The following is a 24,026-nucleotide window of genomic DNA, read 5'->3' as shown; positions in this document are numbered from 1 at the left end:
CTGGAGTAATGGGAGAGCTCCAGGAGCCACTCTAAACAGTGGACCAAATGCAGAGCAGATTCAGTAGAAGGTCCTTGAAAGGCTGGCTTAGTGCCATTTTCCGTCAACAGATGCAAGATCCAAGAACTGCGTTGTCCCCAGTCCTGAGATCTGTGTAGCTCCTGCTCTGTGCTTTGTACCTTGGTGCCCATAGCATGTACTATACGTTAACAGCCTGACACGGTTGTCACAGAAAACTTTTTTCTTCAACTTTTTAGAACTTTTTTAGGTCTTCTTTTTTCTAATATTAATATATGGCCTTTTTTGTATTTTTCATATGTATTTGAGAATATCTGTTAACTGAGAACAAAGTGAGATCTATATTGAGATCTATACAAAATTTACTGAACTGTTTAGATAATTCATGCTTCCTCTGTTCTTACTTATTTTTAGTTCTTTTGCTCTGTCTTAGACTGAGAATGGTGTGTTAACCTTCTTTGTGTCTTTCCATCTATTTTTTGTATCTCCTTTAGCTTCTAATTAATGATAATGGCATCTATAACATTTAGAGCATAGGTATTTTTCAATATTGCATCTTTATTGGGAATTGTGGCCCTTTAAATACATTATTTATGATTTTCTAAGAGCCAACTATCATAGCTTAATTCTTTATAAAACAGAAACTGAAAATTGTAAGTAGTAGTAGTGAAAGTCACTTACTCATATCCAACTCTTTGTGACCCTATCGACTGTAGCCCACCAGGCTCCTCTGTCCATGGGATTCTCCAGGCAAGAATACTGGAGTGAGTTGCCATTTCCTTCTCCAGAAAATTGTAAAAGTAGAAATAAATACACAATAATTGCAAGAGAGACATTGTTTTACTTCTTCATTTCATAAGATCAAGAAATGGAAGACCTTAGTAGTACAAATAGATCAAATTGTATTTTTAGTGCTAAAAGTGGGTACAGCTTGGTCTTAAATGTCTAAAACTTACAAAAACTGATTACAAAAATCCTTAATATTTCTGGACGGTAGCTAAACTCCCTTATTAAAACAGGGGAGGAAAGTCATTTCATTCAGTGTAATTTGGAACTATCTGTTCCTTATGTGTTGAGTTTATCTGCAAGGTCATCAGACACTGTGTGGGAAGGTTGGTTTAATTAATGATACAATTTTGGCAATAGCTATAATATTATTCAAACATCTTCTTTCTTCTTGAGTCAGCACTCCTGTGATTCTAATTTTTCTGACATCCAGTAGGGAGGAATCGCCCTTGTATTATTCAGTTGTGCAGGAATCCACACTGGCGTTTACTTAGCAGAACCAGAGATTTGGCTGCAGTAGAACACAAATGAACTCTTGAAGTACATTCATAAATATAAGTATCAGGAAACTCTTCTTACGTAAAGATTCCAAATTAAATTCTCCTAAAAAGGTAAGGTTTTACTTTCACAGTATTTCAGTTTGCAGCCAGAGTTACTGTTAATTTCCTGTTAAAATTTTCTTCTAAGAAAATCTGTCCTTTTGTTTTCGAGCCATATTTTATCTTCTGTATTTTAAACATACAGTGTCTTCCCATAATTGACAGAGCTGTCTTCTTTGATAGGCAGTTTAGTAGAAAGAATAACTAAATAGCAAATTTTGTGAAAAAAATTAAATGGTTAGATATTGGACATAGTTCTACACAGAACTACCTTGAGATGTTGCCATAAACAGACACGTTTATAAAGATGTCTTAACAATGCAGTTTGGCCTGTGGTAAGAACAGGTGAATCATTCAAATATTAGATGTTATGTTGAGAAGAAGGGAACATAAGTCATTTCTGGAGCAGTTGGGAAAGACTTCAGAGCAAAAGTGAGATAAAGGTAGAGTCAGAAGAAATATTATACTGAGTGAAGGAATTCATTGTGTATTCTGTTTTAGGTTTCCAGGAGTCCTTTGTGTTGACAAAGAAAATGTTGAGAAACGGGCTCCAGTTTCCTTTAGTGATAAAGGGTTTCCCTGAGATAAACATGAGAGGTTTCATTGAAACAACTCCCGAAAATGTGACTCTGAGGAAGCCAGAGAGCGAGCATAATGGGGGTGGGGGGAGGGCGTTATTCCTGAGCACGTGGAGGGCGCGGGAACACCACCCAGAAGTCTGGGGGGCAGGGCTCCTGGTCTGGGTCTAACAGCCGCAGAGGGAAACATTTTCACCCTTGGGGCTGGACACCTGCCTTCCTTTCTACCCCCGGGTCTGTGAAACAAGTGGCTAAATCACCAACGGGGAGAGTGTCAGAACCAGGTTGGTAGAAAACAGGCCACTGCTGGGTTTTAGAACTTCCACTGAGGATCTGGTCGGGAGGTCTATGAGAGTGAGGGGTAGACATTTTAAGAAAGTAAAAACCACCAAAATGAAAGAAAAGAAGAGCAGGATTCTGCAGAAAGTCATTTGTTAAAACCACCTTTGAAGAATCAGGCCATTGAGCTGCCGCCCCTCTAGATTTTTAGTAATATTTCTGTATCAGAGTATCCTTCAAGCATGGAATTTTTTTTCTTTTGTCTCTATAGAGATAACCTATTTCTTGAAACCAATATTATTTTCTTCCTCTTTAATAACATTAAACACTTATGATCTTTATATTAACTGTTTTTTTTCATTTAACATATTTTCTTATGAAATCTTGTTTACTTTCCTTTTTCAGATAGTATCCAAAACCTTTTCTAATTTAAAAAATGAGAAGATAGCTGAATGCTAATAAGATGAATAAATATTTCTGCCTTAACCCTCTCTTAAAATGCTGCAGTGTGGCAGAAAACAGAAATCGCTCTCACTCACTCTCCATTAAAACTAATAGAGAATAAGGAACCAAGAGTGAATTTTCTTGATTTCTTAAGGGACTTTTAGAGGAAGAAATGTTCTTGAAGCATAAAAATAGATAAGTACATACAGTACTCTGAAATAAAAAAGGTTGATTTTTTAAAAATTTTATGTGACTAAAAAGTCATATGAAGATACTTTAACAGTTGATTTCTGTTGATGCGGGAGGTATGGAAAGTATCAAGAGAGAAGATAAGACCTATGTAGCAAGGCTTTAAAATTCTAGGGGCACTAAATCCTGAATGTAAGAACTGAGTTAACCTATGATTCAATGGAGTAGAGTCTGACAGGAGTGCTTTCAAGAAAGTCCTATGAAAATCACTCTTAGTCTTCATCTTATCAAGGGGAATCTAAAAAAAGGTGTCTTGGTCTATAAAAAGTTTAGCATTGCGTTTTCCAGCATAATTTATAATCCACTCCTTTAAAAAGTATTTTATATTTTTCAGAGCAGTTTTAGATTTTGAGGGAAAGGTACAGACATTTCCCAGTTGCCCCTGCCCATGCACAACCTCCCCCGTGATCAGCATCCCCCACCAGACATTACATTTGTTACAATTAGTGACTGAAGGTAACACAGTGATTTTGCACAGTTCTAGTGGACAGAGAACCTCAACTTGATCAAACTTGTTGATGGTGGAGCACGAAGCAAGGTCTGGGACCCAAGGAGGCCAGGTGGGGAGGGCTCAGCTGAAATCAGCACAGGAATGAGCTGCTTAGAATTCCTCTGCTAGTACTGCCACTTCTGCTCCTGTGAACGATCCTCCTGAACATCCAGGCAGACTGGTCTAATCAGCCTCCTGCCTCGAGTCAGGTACTTGATGTTCTTGGGTGGAATATTCAGTCAGCTGAACCTGGCTGTGGATTCCAAGAAGCCCTGGACCCCACAGATTCCTTAGAGAAGCTCTGATATTTGTCTCTTGAAGTGCTGCGTGTTGGGAAATTTCTCCCAAACAGAAAGAAAGTTTGGATTATAGACTCTCAGAATGAAAGCAAATGTCTCATTTAGAAACCACTGGAAAATGCTGTGCAGGATGTAACATGATATGATTTGCATCTGCAAAAACCTCTGTAGTTTTAGATCATGAACTGAAGTGAGAATTAAGTATAGGCAGAGATGTAAGTTAGAGGTCTAATGTGTTGCTTCTGAGAAACACTGTGGCCCTCCATTAACAGTGTTGGTTAAAGCAATAGATGTTGAAGAGGGGGTGACTTAGGCAGGACTATTGGTTATGAAAGATTGAAACCTACTTAGATAAAAGAAGAACGTATTGACTCACGATCTAGGAAAGAAAAAGATACAGAGCAACTCAGCCACAGGAAAATGAAAAGATACAGGTGTACCGATGGGCCCCAGGTAGAGCTGGAACCAGGGACTTGAATGTCACCATCACTCTCTCCATTTTCATCCCTCCCCCACTTTGCATATAAGCATCATTCTTTCCACACAACAAATCAGCTTCCTACACACAGTGTAGCCCCCTAGATGTTTCCAAAAACTCTTTCCATAGTTGTCACTTCTAGAAGCCCACTGACCATTTCCTCGGTTCCAGTGACGGGGAACTAGTCTGAGGGACTTTGGGTGGGCCAGGGTACTCACTGCTCTGTGTCAGTCTACTGGGGCCAAGACACTGAGATCCTGTCTGAGCCCTGATCCTGCCTGGGTGGAAGGAGACACAGGTTCTCTGGGAAGGATGCATCCCTGATGGATACACCACTGCTAGGCTAGCTAGAGGTGAATATCCACCATGTGGCAGCTAGAGGCGTCAACCGAAATATGAAAAAACCACTTATTGTCACAGTCCACGGAGATGGTTCATCAGTGCCTGCATCTGTGCTAAGTTGCTTCAGTTGTGTCTGATTCTTCGTGACCCTATGGACTGTAGCCCACCAGGCTCCTGTGTCTATGGGATTCTCTAGTAATGTTAAGACACATAGTTAATTGAGAGTTGATTGTGGCTTACTAAATTTTTATTAAATTGTTCGGTGTTCTGTGACAGACTTAGGATAAAATTGATATAGCTTCTCTATTAATAAAAGAGGCCATGTGCAATGTATGAAATATTGGACAAATATAATCCTGAGTGCTCAATATGCCAGCAAATTTGGAGAACTCAGCAGTGGCCACAGGACTGGAAAAGGTCAGTTTTCATTCCAATCCTAAAGAAAGGCAATGCCAAAGAATGATCATACTATCATGCAATTGCACTCATCTCACACACTAGCAAAGTAATGCTCACAATTCCCTGAGCCAGGCTTCAACAGCATGTGAACTGTGATCTTCCAGATGTTCAAGCTGGATTTAGAAAAGGCAGAGGGACCAGAGACCAAATTGCCAACATCCATTGGATCATCAAAAGAGCAAGAAAGTTCCAGAAAAACATCTATTTCTGCTTTATTGACTATGCCAAAGCCTTTGAGTGTGTAGATCACAATAAACTGTGGAAAATTCTTAAAGAGATGGGAATACCAGATCACATGATCTGCCTCCTGAGAAATCTGTATGTAGGTCAAGAAGCAACAGTTAGAACTGGACATGGAACAACAGACTGGTTCCAAATTGGGAAAGGAGTACGTCAAGGCTGTATATTGTCCCCCTGCTTATTTAACTTATATGCAGAGTACATAATGCGAAATGCTGGGCTGGATGAAACACAAGCTGAAATCAAGATTGCCAGGAGAAATATCAATAGCCTCAGATACTCAGATGACACCACCCTTATGGCAGAAAGGAAAGAAGAACTAAAGAGCCTCTTGATGAAAGTGAAAGAGGAGAGTGAAAAAGTTGGCTTAAAACTCAACATTCAGAAAACTAAGATCATGGCATCCAGTCCCATCACTTCACGGCAAATAGATGGGGAAACAATGGAAACAGTGAGAGACTTTATTTTGGGGGGGCTCTAAAATCACTGCAGATGGTGACTGCAGCCATGAAATAAAAAGACACTTGCTCCTTGGAAGAAAAGCTATGACTGACCTAGGCAGCATATTGAAAAACAGAGACATTACTTTGCCAACAAAGGTCCATCTAGTCAGGGCTCTGGCTTTTCCAATAGTCATGCATGAGTCTGAGAGTTGGACCACAAGGAAAGCTGAGCGCCGAAGAATTGATGCTTTTGAACTGTGGTGTTCAAGGAGACTTTTGAGAGTCCCTTGGACTGCAAGGAGATCCAACCAGTCAATTCTGAAGGAAATCAATCCTGAATATTCATTGGAAGGACTGATACTGAAGCTGAAGCTCCAGTACTTTGGCCACCTGATGCAAAGAACTGACTCACTGGAAAAGACCCTGATGCTGGGAAAGATTGAAGGCAGGAGGAGAAGGGAATGGCAGAGGATGAGGTGGTTGGATGTCATCACCGACTCAATGGGCATGAGTTTGAGTAAACTCCGGGAGTTGGTGATGGACAGGGAGGCCTGGCGTGCTGCAGTCCATGTTGTCGCAAAGAGTCGTACACGACTGAGTGACTGAACTGATAATCCTGAGATTCAGGACCTTTTGCACTTCCTGAGCACCTCTCTATCATGATTTACTACCCAATTCCCCCCACTTTCCTGAACTTTCCACTAGAATATTTACCAGAATTTAAGCCCAATATCTTGATGCCCCCGCCAGTTCTAAAAGTCATGAAGTGTCCTCAGGGGGAGTTTTGGTGCCGTATTCTAGTTTAGTGCTGCCACTGGGTTCTTTTTTTCTTTTCTTTCTTTCACTGTTGCTCTGCTCCACTGATGAATTGTTTATTTCCCCTGCCTTCTGTGGGTCTCTGCTACATTAGGATGCAAAGTAATATAACACAACACTGTCTGTGTGTTTGCATGGGGGTGTATGGTCATGGGATGCTGGGTGTTGTTTGCCTCTCCCTCTCTCATTGGCATCATAGGATCACTATCAGCCTTAATTTTAATGCTTCATTTATACCAGTAGACTTTGTAGCTTCCCATACAAAACAGGATTCTTGGGACCTCTTTGATATTATGAAATTCCTAAGGTGAGCCTGCCTACACTATGATCATTGCTGTGTAGGAGCAAATAAAACTGTAGTCGGTCATAAGCTATGCAAAATATGGGTTATATAGTTTGAATTATTCATCTGGAATAGATTTTCACTGCAGTGAGTGATGATGTACTTGACAATAAGTGATAAATAATAGTGATTTTGATAAATTCTTTTCGATGGATGGCTTATGGAAATGCATAAACAGCAGGAAAGCATTACATTTTAAATTGGGATTGCTAGCCTAATACAAAATAAACAGATGCTATGACTTGGCAGTTGCTGTTAACAACGAGAACCTAATATCTAAGGCAAAGAACAATGATTGAAATTCAAGAGCAGTGGTTCCCCCTGATGCTCTGGACTTAGTTTCAATTAGGAATAGAGTACATCAATGATGTTTTAGAGTTTGTGACCTTAGTCTCTTCTTTCCAGTGGGAGACATGATTTCATAACTGCCATGAACAAGTTTATTGGTGATGAGTCTGGGAAAGGCAAAATGCTGATTCCAGAGGTGATATAAGACTGATTAAGGCATTCAAGCCTATAAAAAAATTACAATCTAGTGAAACATTCCCAGACCCCTAAAGTAAAACTAGTGGAAAATACTTTAATATGTTACTGAATTTGCTAAAATTAATACCAAATGATCATCTGAAGACTTCTTTGTCCTTGTTTTTTTTCTGTCTTTTTTTCCCCTGTCTGAATAATAGGCAGACCATAATGCAGAATCGTTAGAAACATATTAAGAAAAACAGGTAATTTGTGACAATCAGTATGAAAAGTTGATATACTCAAATTGTCAAGTTTCATAGGCAGCTAGCTGGGCTAATTTATTTTTTAAGATGTTTTTTAATGTAGCCTATTTTCGAAGTCTTTAATGAATGTGTTACAATATTGCTTCTGTTTCTTTGTTTTAGTTTTTTGACAATGAGGCATGTGGGGGCTTAACTCCCCCGCCAGGGGTCAAACCCACAGCTCCTGCCTTGGGAGGCGAAGTCTCCACTGGACAGCCAGGGAAGCCCTCTAGCTGGGCTAATTTTAATATCTTAGCAACTTTTCCTAATAGAAAAAAGATTTAAAGTCTATTAAAGAAATAGACTAGGATACATTTTCCCCCTCTCTCTTCACTGTTAAAACTCTTTTCTTTCTTGAGTGCTTTTCTTCTCTGCAGTTTTCTGTCTGATCTCCCAATGGAAGCAATGACCATTTCCTCCTCCTACTTGGGTATCTTCCATGATGGGAGGTTCAACTCTGCCTCTAACTATGACTAATATAACATCCCTGGTGGCTCAGATGGTAAAGAATCTGCCTGCAATGCGGGAGACCCAGGTTTGATCCCTGGGTAGGGAAGATCCCCTGTAGAAGGAAATGGCAACCCACTCTAGTATTCTTGCCTGGAGAATTCCACGCACAGAGGAGCCTGCTGGGCTACAGTCCATTGGGCTGCAAAGAGTCGGACATGACTGAGTGACTAACACTTTCACACTTTACATAGGAAATGGCTCCGGAGCTAGAATTTGAGTTATTTGGGGCTTCCCAGGTGGTGCTAGTAGTAAAGAACCCACCTGCCAATGCAGGAGACATAAGAGACACGGGTTCTATCCCTGGGTCAGGAAGATCCCCTGGAGAAGGGCATGACAACCCACTCCAGTATTGTTGCCTAGGGAATCCCATGGGCAGAGGAGCCTGGTGGGCAACATTTCATGGGGTCACAAAGAATTGAACATGACTGAAGCAACGTAGCATGGCACAGCACATGATTAATACAGCTGGGTCCTTAAAACCAAACGAAGTGGTGGGTTGGAGGCTGAGTGGTCAATAAAATGCCATATCATTTATAGACATATATTTTCTGAACATAATCAAAATGTTGACTTAGCCTAACAATTCATACTCGAGTGAAACAATTAGAGACATTTTTATAAAAATCAAAAGAGAAGGAAAATATACCATTACTGTTTAACCTTGTGCTAGAAATTTCTGACAGTGTGATACTGCATGAAATGAAAGAATAAGGATACATATTGGATTAGTGCTCAGATGCTTAGTCATGTCTGACTCTTTGTGACCTTGTGGACTGTAGCCCACCAGCCTCCTCTGTCCATGGGATTTCCCAGGCAAGAATACTGAATTTCCTTCTCCAGGAGATCTTCCAGACCCAGAGATCACACCTGCATCTCTTATATCTCCTGCATTGGCTGGCAGATTCTTTAACACTAGCATCACCTGGGAAGTCCATTTATTTGATTAGGATTGTCCCTAAATCCAGCAACTGGTGTCCCTGTGAGAAGGGAGAAATTTGGACACAGGAACACAGAGAAGGCATACAGGATGAAGGCTACCTGCCAAAGGGGACAGAGGCTGGAAAGGTGCAGCTGCAGTCTAAGGAATACCAACGATTGCCAGCAACCACCAGAAGCAAGGAAAGAGGCGTGGAAAGATTCTTCCCTAGAGCCTACAGATGTGAGTAGGAATTTACCAACATCTTGATTTCAGGCTTCTAGCCTCTGGAAGTGAGAGAGAACAAATCTCAGTTGTTTTAGACTACCCAGTTGTTGGAACTTTATAATGGCAGCCATAGGAAACTAATCCAGAGTGATATTTGATTAAAACCATATTAGTATTAAATTGTGTTAATTCTAACTATTTAGACATAAACATATGTAGATAATTATACTGTATTTGTAGATAGTACCACTGGGGAGATCATAGAATGCTTCTTCAGAAAATACAACAGAAGTTGATAGGCCTCCTTCCCAAATCTACTTTGCAGACTGTCTTCACTTCCATGGTAATATAATTATTTGTACAGGGCCAATAAGAATATGTCATACTATACGACAGAATATGAATGGGAAAACTGAATTTGTCACATTCTGTAGGTGACTCAGTTGTAAAGAATCTGCCTGACAATGCAGGAGACATAGGAGACGTGGGTTTGATCCCTGGGTTGGGAAGGTCCCCTGGAGGAGGAAATAGCAACACACTCCATTTTTGCCTGGAGAATCCCATGGACAGAGGAGCCTGGCAGGCTACACTCCATGGGGCAAAGAGTTGGACACAACTGAGTACATATGTACCATAAAAGTTACACTTAAAATCTATTCAGGGGTGATGATTCCACCATTAATGAACAAGAGCTGTATTTCCTGTTTAGGAATAATGATTAGCTTTGGGGCCCTTTTACCAACTCAGCAGCACATGATTAGATTTGTTGACTATAAAGTAAGGCGGACTATATCTGTAAATTTCCATTTCCTGCTGTACTTTTGAAAACCTGGGACTTATACAGCAAAATACTCACAGTAGGAGAAACTTATCCAGGGACCTCCCTTTCCAGCCAGGATAGGTTAACTGGGATGAGGGTCAGTCTCCCAGCAAAATGACTATGAAACTAGACACACAGCAACTTTCAGACACTGAACAGCAAGCTGTACAGGACTTGGTCCTGGACAGAAGAGAAGGCCAGGAGGTGAACGCCATGACTGCCACGCATCCTGCTCTGTGTGGGCTTACTGCGATCGATAGTGCAGGACATTAAATAATGAGCAGCAAAGGATTCTCAGTAAAAAGATACAGACACGAGGTCCAGGCTTCTGGGCTGGCTAGAATTTGTGGGGAAGGGAATTCATGGCTGGTCTTTGGTTGAGGACCAAAGTGCTTTATATGTGCAGAGTGAGGCTCTGTGATACTTGGTAAAAATCCTCTGCTGTAGCTCTAGACATGAAGGGAGATGCCCAAGGCAGTGGAGTGCTTAGGGACTTCCAACACATAGACTGGAGTACCTCTTTCATCACAGCAGAGAGAGGTTCTGCCCATACTCTCTTTCCTGGGCAGTCGCAGAAAGGCCATGGCTATCACCTAGGTAACACTTCACCTCTGGGACCAAGATCAAAACCCAAATGGGTCCACCATAACAAAAAATAAAATCAAACATGATCCGAACAAAGGGCTCACCTGTGATTCAGCTGGCTGTCAGGAAAATACTGCAGGGAAGCCAGTTTCTCCACAGCACATTGTCAATATGACCAGCACACAATTAAAAATTACTTAGGCCTACAGATACACAGGAAAAGGTTATCAACTTGAAAAATGTTATCAATTCAATTAAAATCTTATCAGTTAAAAAAAAAGAAATGGAAATAGATCCAAAGATAAAACAGATGATTGAAATAGCAGCAAGAACTTTTCTTTTTTTTTTTTTAATCACCTGTTGTTAAGTATGTCTTATGTGTGAGCTCAGCCATGTCCGACTCTTTGAGATCCCATGGACTGTGGCTTGCCTGGCTTCTCTGTCCATGAAATTTTCCTGGCAAGAATAACTGGAATGGGTTGCCATTTCCTACTCCAAGAGTTCTTTTGGACTCAGAGATCGAACCTGGGTCTCCTGCATTGTAAGCTGATTCTTATATTTTATTTTTTTAATTAATTATTTTTTTATTGAAGGATAATTGTTCTACAGAATTTTGCTGTTTTCTGTCAAACCTCAACATGCATCAGCCATAAGTATACATATATCCCCTCCTTTTTGAACCTCCCTCTCACCTCCCTCCCCATCCCACCCCTCTAGGTTGATACAGAGCTCCTGTTTGAGTTTCCTGAGCCATAGAGCAAATTCCCCTTGGCTATCTATTTTACATATGGTAATGTAAGTTTCCACATTACTCCTCTCCTCCCTTCTCCCCATGTCCATAAGTCTATTCTCTATGTCTGTTTCTCCATTGCTGCTATGCAAATAAATTCTTCAGTACCATTTTTCTAGATTCTGTATATATGCATCAGAATATGATATTTATCTTTCTCTTTCTGACTTATTTCACTCTGTATAATAGGTTCTGGGTTCATCCACCTCGTTAGAACTGAATCAAATGTGATCCTTTTCATGGCTGAATAATATTCCATTGTGTATATGTACCCCACTTCTTTATCCACTCGTCTGTCCATTCATCTGTCAGTGGACATCTAGGTTTCTTCCATGTTCTAGCAATTGTAAATCGTGCTGCAGTGAACAGTGGGATACATGTGTCTCTTTCAGTTTTGGTTTCCTCAGGTTATATGGCTAGGAGTGGGATTGCTGGGTCATATGGTGGTTTTTATCCCTAGATTTTTAAGGAATCTCCATACCATCTTCCATAGTGCCTGTATCAATTTATATTTCCGCCAGGGTATTCCCTGTTCTCTACACCCTCTCCAGCATTTATTGTTTGTAGACTTTTTGATGATGGCCATTCTGACCGGTGCACTTGAGGAGAAGGTATATTCTTCTGCATTTGGATGGAATGTCCTGCAGATATCAATGAGATCCATTTCATCTAATGTATTACTTAAGACTTGTTTTTCCTTATTAATTTTCTGTTTTGATGATTTGTCCATTGGTGTGAGTGGGGTGTTAAAATCTCCTACTATTATTGTGTTACTGTCAATTTCTCCTTTTATGTCTGTTATGTCTGTTTTGTCTTATGTATTGACGTGCTCCTATGTTGGCTGCATAGATATTTACAATTGTTATGTTTTCCTCTTGGATTGATCCCTTGATCATTATGTAGTGTCCTTATCTCTTGTAATCTTCTTTATTTTAAGGTCTATTTTGTCTGATATGAGGACTGCTACTCCAGCTTTCTTTTGCTTCCCATTTGCATGAAATATATTTTTCCATCCTCTCACTTTCAGTCTATATGTGTCTTTAGGTCTAAAGTGGGTTCCTTGTAGACAGCATATACATGGGTCTTATTTTTGTATCCATTCAGCCAGACTGTGTCTTTTGGTTGGAGCATTTAATCCATTTCAATTTAAAGTAATTATTGATATATATGTTCCTAGCCATTTTCTTAATTGTTTGGAGTTGATTTTGTAGATCTTTTTTCTTCTCTTGTATTTCTTGACTATATAAGTCCCTTTAACATTTGTCATAAAGCTGGTTTGGTGGTACTGAATTCTCTTAACCTTTCCTTGTCTGAAAAACTTTTTATTTCTCCATTAATTTTGAATGAGATTCTTGCCGGGTACAGTAATCTTGGTTGTAGATTTTTCCCTTTAGTACTTTAAATATATCCTGTCATTCCCTTCTGGCCTGCAGCATTTCTGCTGAAAGATCAGCTGTTAAGCATAAGGGATTTCCCTTGTGTGTTACTGGTTGCTTCTCCCTTGCTGCTTTTAATATTCTTTGTGTTTAGTCTTTGTTGGTTTGATTAGTGTGTGTCTTGGTGTGTTTCTCCTTGGGTTTATCCTGTGTGGGACTCTTTGTGCCTCGTGGACTTGATTGACCATTTCCTTTTCAATGTTGGGGAAATTCTCAATTGTAATCACTTCAAAAATTTTCTCATACCCTTTCTTTTTCTCTTCTTCTGGGAACCCTATAATTCAAATGTTGGTGCATTTGATATTGTCTCAGAGGTCTCTGAGACTATCCTCAGTTCTTTTCACTCTTTTTACTTTATTCTGCTCTTTAGAAGTTATTTCTACCATTTTATCTTCCAGCTAACTGATTTGTTCTGCTTCAGATATTCTGCTGTTGATTACATCTAGAGTATTTTTAATTTCAGTAACTGTGTTGTATGTTACTCTTTAATTTTTCTATGTCTTTATTAATTGATTCTTTCATTTTGTCTTAAAGGTTTTTGATCATCTTTACTATTATTATTCTGAATTCTTTTTCAGGTAGTTTGCCTATTTCCTCTTCATTTATTTGGACTTCTATTTTTCTATTTTATTCCTTCATTTGTGTAGTATTTCACTGCCTTTTCATTATTTTTTTTTAACTTATTGTGTTTGAAGTCACCTTTTCCCAGGCTTCAAGGTTGAATTCTTTCTTCCTTTTGGTTTCTGCCCTTCTGAGGGTGGTGCAGTGGTTTGTGTAAACTTCGTATAGGTGAGATTTGTGCTGAGTTTTTGTTTGTTTTTCCTCTGATGGCAGGGCTGAGTGAGGTGGTGATCCTGTCTGCTGATGGTTGGGTTTGTATTTCTGTTTTGTTTGTTGTTTAGATGAGGCTTCCTGCATGGGGCACTACTGGTGGTTGGGTGAGGCCCGGTCTTTTATTCCAGTGGTTTCCTTGGTGTGAGTTCTCACTATTTGATACTCCCTAGGGTTAGCTCTCTGGTAGTCTAGGGTCTTGGAGTCAGTGCTCCCACTCCAAAGGCTCAGGGCTTGATCTCTGGTCAGGAGTGAAGATTCCACAAGTGGTTTGTTATGGCATTAAGTGAGATTAAAACACATATCCAAAAATGAGAAACCAAAGATGAACCCCAGACAAATGGCGGTTACAAAATCAGGCAAATAATAATGAAAATAATGAAATGTACACATATACATATACACCCATGAGCAAAGTCAAAACAGTCCAACAAAAATAAAGTACAGTAGATTGACCTGGTGAACCATGGAAATCAAAAATTATATTTACCAGTTAAGAACACAACTAACTAAAGCACAAATAGGAAAACAAAACTAAAGCAAGGTGCCAAGTGGGAATAAAGCAATGAAAACCAAACTAACAAATATGTTGAAAGGAAAGAAGAGAATGAAAGAATAAATGTGCAAAGTTAAATAGAGGTAGATGAAGAAGATGTGTATACATTAAAGATTAACTGCAAGGGGAAAAGAACAGTAGAAAAGGCAAATAAAAAAATAAATGTAGAAAAAAAGTAACAGGTTTAAAAAAATAAAATTATAAAAAAAGAGAAAAGAAAAACAGAAGAAAGGAAAAAGGAAAAAAAGGGAAAACTCCACAGAACTGCAAAAGCCCAAAGTAGAGGCAGACGTTTATAACAAAAATAAAAAATGTGACTGAGTATACACATATACATATACACCTATAAGCAAAATCAAAACAGTCCAACAAAAATAAAGTATAATAGACTGACCCAGTGAACAAAGGAAACCAAAAATTCTATGTGCCAGTTAAGAACAAAACTAACTAAAGTGCAAACTGGAAAACGAAATGAAAGCAAGGTGCCAGCTGGGGAATAAAGCAATGAAAATAAAACTAACAAATATGTTGAGAGGAAAGGAAAAAAAGGAAAGAAAGAATAGATGTGCAAAGTTAAACAGAGGTAGATAAAGAGGATTTATATACATTAAAGGTTAACTGCAAGGGGAAAAGAACAGTAGGAAAAGCAAACAAAGGAATAAATGTAGAAAAAATAGTCGCTTAAAAAATTAAAAATTAAAATTAAGAAGAAGAAGAAAAATAAAAACTCCACAGAACTGCAAAAGCCCAATGTAGAGACAGAAGTTTATAACAACAATAAAAAATGTGACTGAGAGGAAAAAAAGCTCAAAAGCTTAATTAGATTTCATAGTGCCAATAAAATAGACAACTCAACAGAGGAGAAAAAATAAGGAAAAAAAAATCCCAAAGAATCTACAGAACAAGTCAAAACATAAGAATAATTAATAAATGTTTTTCTTGAGTCACTGCAGAGTCCTTTCCCTCCCTGGGAGTCACAGTCCACCTCACCTCCCTAAGATGCCCTCCAGCACTGTGCTGATCTCTGAACATGCTGCGAGGGCAGCTCAGATTCTAATCTGGTCCCGCTCCTGTGTGCTCTTGCCTCCAATGTCCACAGCTATCAGAACTGATGTGTTTTCTTTTGTGGGAGCTCTCAGTGTCCTTTTATATATTCCATAGACACAGAGTCTGCCTAGCTGATCGTGTGGATTTAATCCATAGCTTTTACAGCTGGTGGGAAGGTTTTGGGTTGTCTTCCTTAGTCACACTGTCCCTGGGTTTCAATTGTGATCTTATTTCCACCTCTGCATGTGGGTCATACACTGGGGTTTAGCTCCTGAAGCTGCCCTGGAGGACATGGGTTGGCCCCGTGAGGTGTGTGGTGCAGCTGCTTGGGTCGCAGGGGTTCTGGCAGCACCAGCTACTCAGGGGGGTTGGCGGCTAGGGCAGCAGGAAATACAGTGCTCTAGAAGGGTACGGCAACCAGTACTGGCCAATACACTCCAGTATTCTTGCCTGGAGAACTGCCCTCCCTGACAGAGGAGCCTGGCAGGCCACAGTCTACAGGGTCGCAAAGAGTTGGACACGACGGAGGCGACCCTGAGCACATAGACGCAAGACTTTTTTGCCTGTGGCAGCTCTGCTCCAGTGAGAGCTGAGCGTGAAGGTGGTGCAGCTGCTTGGCTTGCGGGGACCCTGGTGTTACCGAGTGTGCAGGGACACGGATTGCCTCCACCACAGGAGTTATGGCCCTCTCAGAGTCTTTTTTCGAGCCACCTTTTGTAGCTGGCAATCAGAGGGCCTCTTTGGCCAGTCTTTCTCTGTAGCTCCTCCCGTTCAGGCACTTACAGGGCTCCCTTTCCTGGGGTCCTTCTCTGTTGTTCAGCTTGTCAGGCACTTAAAGGCGCACCCTGGCTGGGGTCCTGCTCTGTAGTTCAGTGCGTCAGGCATTTGACGGGCCAGCCTCTCTATTGTTCAGCTGCCGACGCTGGCCTGTGGGGGAGAGAGGCTATGGTGATGGCTACACCCCCTACGCGTGACTCAGCAGTATCGCCTTGCTTCCATGGCTGCCTGGCTTTCCTCCACAGGCATTTCCCACCACAGTCTCCTCCCTCACCTCACCTCAGTCCGTCTCTCCATGGTCAACAGCAGCCCTCGCCCTGGGATTGCTCCACAATCCCTAAACTCCAGCTCCCAGCCGCTGCACCTTCCAGGGGACCTGCATCCCTGTCCAGGGTATGTATCGCTGCAACAAGGACTGTCTGATTTTTATCCCATTGAGGCTGCCACAGATCAGCTGTTTCACTCTTAGCCTTAAATGTTTCTCCTCTGACTCAGACAGTTGCCCCAGTGTGGGTATCGGACCCCTGCTTCAGTTCCCCCACCCGCCGAGGGCAGGTCCAGTCCTACTAACACTCCTGTTTCTCCCCCTAGTTTCTTCATCCTACTGAGTTTTGCGTGGTTCTATATATTCTTTTGCACTGGTCAGGTACTCCTGTCCGCTCTCAGCTCGTGCTCTGTCTGAACTTCTGTGTCTGAGGGTGTATTCCTGATGTATCTGTGGAGAGCGATGTACTCCACGTCCACCTACTCCTCCGCCATCTTGTTCTCACTACTTGCAAGCGGATTCTTTACCGCTAAGCCGCTGGGGAAGCCCAGTCTGACTTATAAGTATGCTCAAAGACTTAAGGGAAAGGATAATTTGGAAACTATTAGAATAATATAATTAGAAAATAGATTGGGGCCATAGAAGATAAATGAAAGTATCAAAAAACCATATTAAAATTCAATAGTTTCACATACAATATTTGAAATAGAAATTTTAATGGGTGAACCTGACATCATATTGGATACTGCTGAACAATTTATTATTGAACATGTAGCCAGATAAAAATAATTCATGCAATAAGAAAAACAGAAGAAAAATAATGGGGGCTGACCCAGGGCTACAGTAACCCATGATTTAGCATACGTGTAATTGTAAGTCCCTGGAAAGGAAAGAAAGCTCAATGGACATGAGTTTGAGCAAGCTCTGGGAGATGGTGCGATACAGGGAAGCCTGGCATGTTGCACCCCATGGGTTGTAAAGTTGGACACTGAGCAACAGAACAACAACAACAAGGAAAGGAAAAGAAACACGTGAGTCAGAAAAAATATTTTGAATTATAATAGACCTGTTATACTGAGTTAAATTTCAAAAGTCAGTTTGCAAAGCCAAGAAGCTCAACTGTAATAAATACAAAATGTAAATATGTCCAAACCAATATAAATAAGAAATACAAAACTAAGAAACCTTGGCATATTATGGTCACTTTGTTGGATGTAAAAGCTAAAGAGTATCTTAAAAGCAGCAAAAGACAATCAACACATTGCATGCACAAGAAAAATGATATAAATGATGGGTGACTTTTCATCAAGAACAGGGATGCCAGAAGACATCTCAAGTGCTGAGAGGGAAAAACAAAACTCTTCAAATTCCCTTTCTTCAAAACTGAGAGGAAATATATACCTATTCAGTTAAAAAGTTAAAAAAAAAAAAACCCTTGAGAGAATTTATTGCAAGCAATATACAGACTGAAATAAATGCTAAAGAATATTCCCCAGGACTAAAGGAAATAATACCATATGGAAATTAAGATCCAAATAAATGGAGGACACTGAAAATAAAGAGTGGATGAATATAAAAGATGACTGTTTCTCTTTGAAAGACAATTGGTGTATAATACAAATATAACATTTTATTGGGAGTTTATTACATATTTAGAGGTAAAGTATGTAAAAATAATGACACAAACTATTGGGAAAGTAGAATTTAATAGTATAAAGCCTATAACATTTTACATAAATAATACCATGCCTAACTTAAAATAGACTTTATAAGGTAGAAGAGAACTAGGTATAATACCTAAACATTTTTTGTTTGTTTGTAAAAATGGGTAGCTCAAAAACCTATAAAGAAATTAGAATCAATATTAAGTTAGCTCACTTAACTTAAAAGAATGTGGGGAAGGAGGAACAAAGGAGCAAAGACAGACAGCAAAGCTGGAAAACAAATAGCAAAATTGTAGACGTAACCCAAAACCTACCAATGATTGCTTTGAATGCAAATGAAACTAAAATTTTCATTAAAAGGTAGAAAATTTCAGGAAAGATACAAAAATCAAGCCCCAAATATATTCTGTACACATAGACGCTCTAAACAGAAACAGAGAACTATGAAGTGCAATCATTACTGCTATGCCTCCATTAATATCAGACTAGTTAGGTTTAAAAACAAGTATTACCAGCATAAAGAGGAACATAAATGACAAAATTTAAGAAATAAGAGAAATCCACATTGGAAGTTATAATATTGTCTCTTAATATTTGATCTAAAGGATTATAAATATAGAAAGTCTGTACACAGTGTTAACCAGTGTGCACGAAGTATATATATGTATAGCACTGAGGACTTCAGTTCAGTTCAGTTCAGTTCAGTCTCTCAATTGTGTCCGACTCTTTGCGACTCCATGAATTGCAGCACGCCAGGCCTCCCTGTCCATCACCAACTCCTGGAGTCCACCCAAACCCATGTCCATCGAGTCAGTGATGCCATCCAACCATCTCATCCTCTGTTGTCCCCTTCTCCTCCTGCCCCCAATCCTACCTAGCATTAGGGTGTTTTCCAATGAGTCAACTCTTCGCATGAGGTGGCCAAAGTATTGGATTTCAGCTTCAACTCAGTCCTTCCAATGAACACCCAGGACTGATCTCCTTTAGGATGGACTGGTTGGATCTCCTTGCAGTCCAAGGGGCTCTCAAGAGTCTTCTCCAACACCACAGTTCAAAAGCATCAATTCTGCGGCGCTCAGCTTTCTTCACCGTCCAACTCTCACATCCATACACGACCACTGGAAAAACCATAGCCTTGACTAGACGGACTTTTGTTGGCAAAGTAATGTCTCTGCTTTTAAATATGCTATCTAGGTTGGCCATAACCTGCCTTCCAAGGAGTAAGTGTCTTTTTATTTCATGGCTACAATCACCATCAGCAGTGATTTTGGAGCCCCAAAAAATAAAAGTTCTGACACTGTTTCCACTGTTTCCCCTTCTATTTCCCATGAAGTAATGGGACCAGATGCCATGATCTTGGTTTTCTGAACGTTGAGCTTTAAGCCAACTTTTTCACTCTCCTCTTTCACTTTCATCAAGAGGCTCTTTAGTTCTTCTTCACTTGCTGCCATAAGAGTGGTGTCATCTGCATATCTGAGGTTATTGATATTTCTCCCGGCAATCTTGATTCCAGCTTACACACCTTTTTTAAGGGCACATGAACTAGAAGCCATGATAAGACCTCATGTAGAGCCACAAGATACATCCAAAAAAGATCAAATACTGAGATATTGCATTTCTTTTTGCATATTAAACTAGCTTTTTCAAAAAACAAACAAAAGCCCTAATTTGAATTGTTTGTGGATTCCCATGGCAAGTCCAATTTTAAGCTTGCTAAAATCCTGGAGTAGAAAATTGCAACCCACTCCAGTATTCTTGCCTGGAAAATTCCATGAACAGAGGAGCCTGGCGGGCTACAGTCCATGGGGTCACAAAGAGTGGGACATGGCTTAGCGACTGAGTGCACATGCGCAAAACTCTTAATATGTAATAATCGTCTCAAATCAGAACAACCCAGTTCCTGCACGTGGCATTAATAGTATGTATACTAAAGCTGTATAGTATATACTATATGCTGTTATATATATTATATGACAAAACTAAACCATAAATCAACAAAATGTAATAAAATTAAACTAAAAAAAATAAAAAGATATGTAAAAAGGATACAAATAACTGGAAACGTAAAAGATACATTTATAAATCAGCTCTAGATCAAAATGAAAGGACTCATAAGTATTTTGAGCTAAAACATAATGAAAATTATAACAAATATGGACAATAGCTAAATGTTGAGAAAAATGTATAGTTTGAAAAAATCCATATTATTAAAAAACGAAATCATTTAAAATCATTTATTTCTACTTTAAGAAGTTAGAATAAAGAGTAAGCAAAGCAATTAATGTATTGTAATTAAAGTAATTAGAAGGAAATAAATAGAAAAGATAGGAGAGCTGAAAGAAACAGAAAATGGGAAAATTATAGAAAAAAATTTAAAAAAGCTTATTTTAGGAGGCCAGAAATGCTGTCGCTCTAAAGCTCTACAAGAACATTGCAAGGGAAGAAATTATAAATAAAGATCTTTCATGAAGTTAGACACAAAAAAATGCATTATAAAATATTAGCAAGTCTAATCAAGCCATATGTAAAACTGATAATATACCCAGTAGAGATCATTGCAAGAAGACGACATTGGTTTAACATTTGAAAATTAGTCAATTCAACATAAAGTAGTTAATTAACAACATACAGTAGAAAAATCATATATGTAAATAAATGCAGAAAAATTACTTGACAAAATTGAACTTACTCATGATAATATTCTTCACAAGCTAGGAACAGAAGAAAACTTCTTCAGCCTGATAAATAGCATCTACCAAATAACTCTTACTTTAATAGTCAATAAGGCAAGTTACTGAACACATCCCCATTAAAATGAGGCATAAGTCAAGTATATCCCCTTCTCATTTCTTCTATTCAACAATATACTTGAGGTTATGGCCAGTGCAATAAGGAATGGAAAAGAAATACAACACAAAAAGTTTAGGAAAGGAGACAATAAAGTAAAAATAAAACAATAAAAATAAAAAAGAATAAAATTGTCGTTGCAAATGAAATATATATTCACATAAAAGATGGTAAGGCACTTACAAATACATTTCTATAGCTGGTAAACAAACATACAAGAATATGTATATTTATTTATGCTGACAACAAATTAAAAATAATATGAACGTTGATTTATAACAAGCATGAATATGCATAAATACCTAGAGATAAAATTAACAAAAATGCAAAACCTCAATATTGAACATTACAAAACTGTGAAACTGATGAAGCAACTAAAGACCTCAGTAAATGGGGAGATGCACCATGGCCATAAGCTGGGAAAAGCCAGTTTTTTAAAAATCACTCTCCCAGAATGATCTATAGATACAGTAAAATTCCTATCAAAACTCCAGAAAAATCAAGAAACCTGTCAAAAATTACATGGAGTGCCTAATACTTGAACTTTTTCACTTCACTTTCAGTGAACAGGATAAAGGCAGAAAATTCTTTGAGTTTCCTGTCTGAAACCAACTTGTGTGAATTTAAGCAAAGGGTTTAATTTCTCTGAGTTTTAGTTTTCTTTTTTTTAATTTGAATAATATCAAATGGGTGTATTGACACTTAAATTAGATAATGCATATAAAGTGCCACTATTATATCTAAAGGATCCAATAAATTATAACACTAGGTTTATATATATGTGTGTATATATATATATATATATATATATATATATATATATATAGTCTGAAAGTCTTGAGCTGAACTTAAATCCTTACTGGTGAGTGAAAGAAAGCAAGAAATAAGAAAAAGGATCTTGGTGTAAATGCTAACTTGTTGCTTTGGGGCATCACTTTGCTGCTCTATAAAACATGGGGATTGTATGGTCTCCAGGGTACCTCTCCAGCTTTCATATCTTAAGAGTTTAAATGCATTTAAAACTGCCTTCTGACGACTTGGTGAGTGAGTTATAGGTTATTTCTCCAGGGTCCTATGGCAAGACTGTTTCAGAGTCAGCATTTGAACTCGGTGGCCCTCTTTCAAGTCAAAGTATTCATGTTAAGACCTCATCCTTTCTCCAGCTTTTACAGCATCCACAGGAAATGGCTGCAGTGTTGCTTAATCAGTCTCCTAATGAACCAAACACGAATGCTCAATATATCAATGTTCAGTTTCCTCCTGTGGCCCCCAAGCTTTCTTTCTCTTTTAAATGGGCAAAGTCTCATTCACTGTTTTGGTCTGAATTAGTCTGTTTTGTCATGGTCCTAAAAGTATTATAAACACATCATTTCTGTCTTCCTCACATTTTTTATAGTTGAGTTGAAAGTGTTAATTTCAAAGTTGACGTGTATGCCTTTAAAAAAGCAGAGCTGACTGAGTGATTTTCCCCTTGAGTGCTTAAGTTCCTGTGCCTCATGCCAAGAGCTTTCACAGCTCTGAAATTGTGGGAAGGGTTTGCTGCAGTCTTACACATTTAATAGGCTCTGTGTCCACAGGGCTGAACCATTCCCTCATTAGGTGTAAACAGCTTTAAATTGGTGTTCTAAATATCTCACAGTTCCCCATGAGATGGTTTGGTTGCTTTATGTGTGTGTGAAAATAATTAGTATCTTTAAGTATCACAACTTCGAACTCCTGTTAGAGATAACATAATCGCATCTCCCTATTCCTGCAGTGTAATCAGAGGTGCTGTTTAGTAAGATGCTTTTGTCTGGTTGCTAGGGGATGATCCTAACAGGTTTGTCTGGATATGATGGTTCATAATGCAGATATCTTCATATATTTTGCCATTCCATCACACATGGAAGGTCTTTCTATTTGTTAAAAGTTGAACATAATTCTTACTGTTTCTCAGTTCTCTGACTGAGAGTCACTTCAAAGAAGCTTTACTCAAGAGCTCACACCACCTGAACCTGAGCCTGAGACCCTTTGGTTGTTAATGGTGTGTGTGTGTGATGGTGGTGGGGAAAATTCATTAATGATTCCATTTTCTTACTGTTTTGAGGAATATTTGGTGTGTTTCTTCTTTAGTGAGCTTTGTTTGTCCTTTTTATCTAACATTTCAAACTTCTTGAAATAAAGTGGCTTATAATATCTTACTATCTTTTGAATTGCTGCAGAATTCCTAGGGATGTCCTATGTTTTTGCAATTTCTGGTTTTGCCTTCCCTATTTTTTTGTTAGTCTCATCAGAGCTTTGACAGTTTTTAAAAAATTTTTCTCCATTGTTTTTGTTATTTCCAGTTATTCTAACACACAGTCTTGTTTACCTGTTCTTGTATATCTTTGACTATGTATTGATTTGGAAAATAATTTTTAGAGATAATTTGAGGCTGAAGATGCATATTTTAATTTTATTCTGCCCTCTGGTGTTGGGCAGGGGTGTGGGATGCTGAGAGTCTAGGCAATCTACACTTGCTAAATGGTAAATTCTCTGGACACAGTTTGGTTGTATGCATTCACTCAAGCACACGTTTACTTCTGGTTCTCTTTCACTGTATCAGTTAGGAGTAAGGAAAACAAATGCTACTCTGATGATTTAAGAGAAATCCGTCCTCATAAAGCCATCGTCGTCAGAAGGGCTGGGGCAACCATAGGGAAAGCAGGACCTGCGTTGCATGGGGAAATCAGGAAGTGTCAGGACTCCCTGGACACAGTTATGAGTGACCTAAGTTGCCTGCAGCAAAGATGCAGGTACTTCCTGGGAAAAGCCTTGCAGCTCTTGGGACTCTGGCAACCTCTGGAAACATAGACATTCTTTCTGTTGATTTGACAGAATCTAAAATGGACCCCTGCTGGATAAGAGATTCTTGGAAAGGAAATCCCCAGGTTTCCTGACTAAAGTATAGAGAAGAATGTAGAAAGGAATGAGGATGAATACTGCACACCAAAAGAAAGTCAGAACTCTACATCTAGCATACTTACAGTTGAGGGTGATCCTCCCAGGCACCCAGTTAACTGGCACCATATCATGATTCTTTCTAACTAGTTGCTTTCAATTTCTCTTACCCTGTTAAGTCATCAGATTCTTTCTCGTTTCCCTG

At 39.1% G+C, this 24,026-nt stretch overlaps 2 long non-coding RNA genes across 2 annotated transcripts in view; one reads left to right on the top strand and one right to left on the bottom strand.

Moving 5' to 3' along the window:
- LOC145519093 (uncharacterized) overlaps positions 1–16,199 on the bottom strand; it is a 30,228-nt gene extending 14,029 nt beyond the window's left edge. Inside the window, exons 1-2 of the long non-coding RNA XR_014063531.1 lie at positions 16,133–16,199; positions 10,794–10,892 (exon numbers count right to left, since the gene is read on the bottom strand). This is a non-coding gene — a long non-coding RNA (uncharacterized LOC145519093). The remainder of the gene's footprint in view (positions 1–10,793; positions 10,893–16,132) is intronic.
- LOC145519090 (uncharacterized) overlaps positions 1–24,026 on the top strand; it is a 255,141-nt gene that overhangs the window by 103,108 nt on the left and 128,007 nt on the right. The window lies entirely within an intron of this gene.

Source organism: Giraffa tippelskirchi, chromosome 8 (genome assembly GCF_054371585.1).
Source record: "Giraffa tippelskirchi isolate mGirTip1 chromosome 8, T2T-mGirTip1v1.2.pri, whole genome shotgun sequence".
NCBI classification, from domain to species: Eukaryota; Metazoa; Chordata; class Mammalia; order Artiodactyla; family Giraffidae; genus Giraffa; species Giraffa tippelskirchi.
Note: the sequence above shows the minus strand (reverse complement) of the source record. Positions and strands in the feature narration are given on the sequence as shown.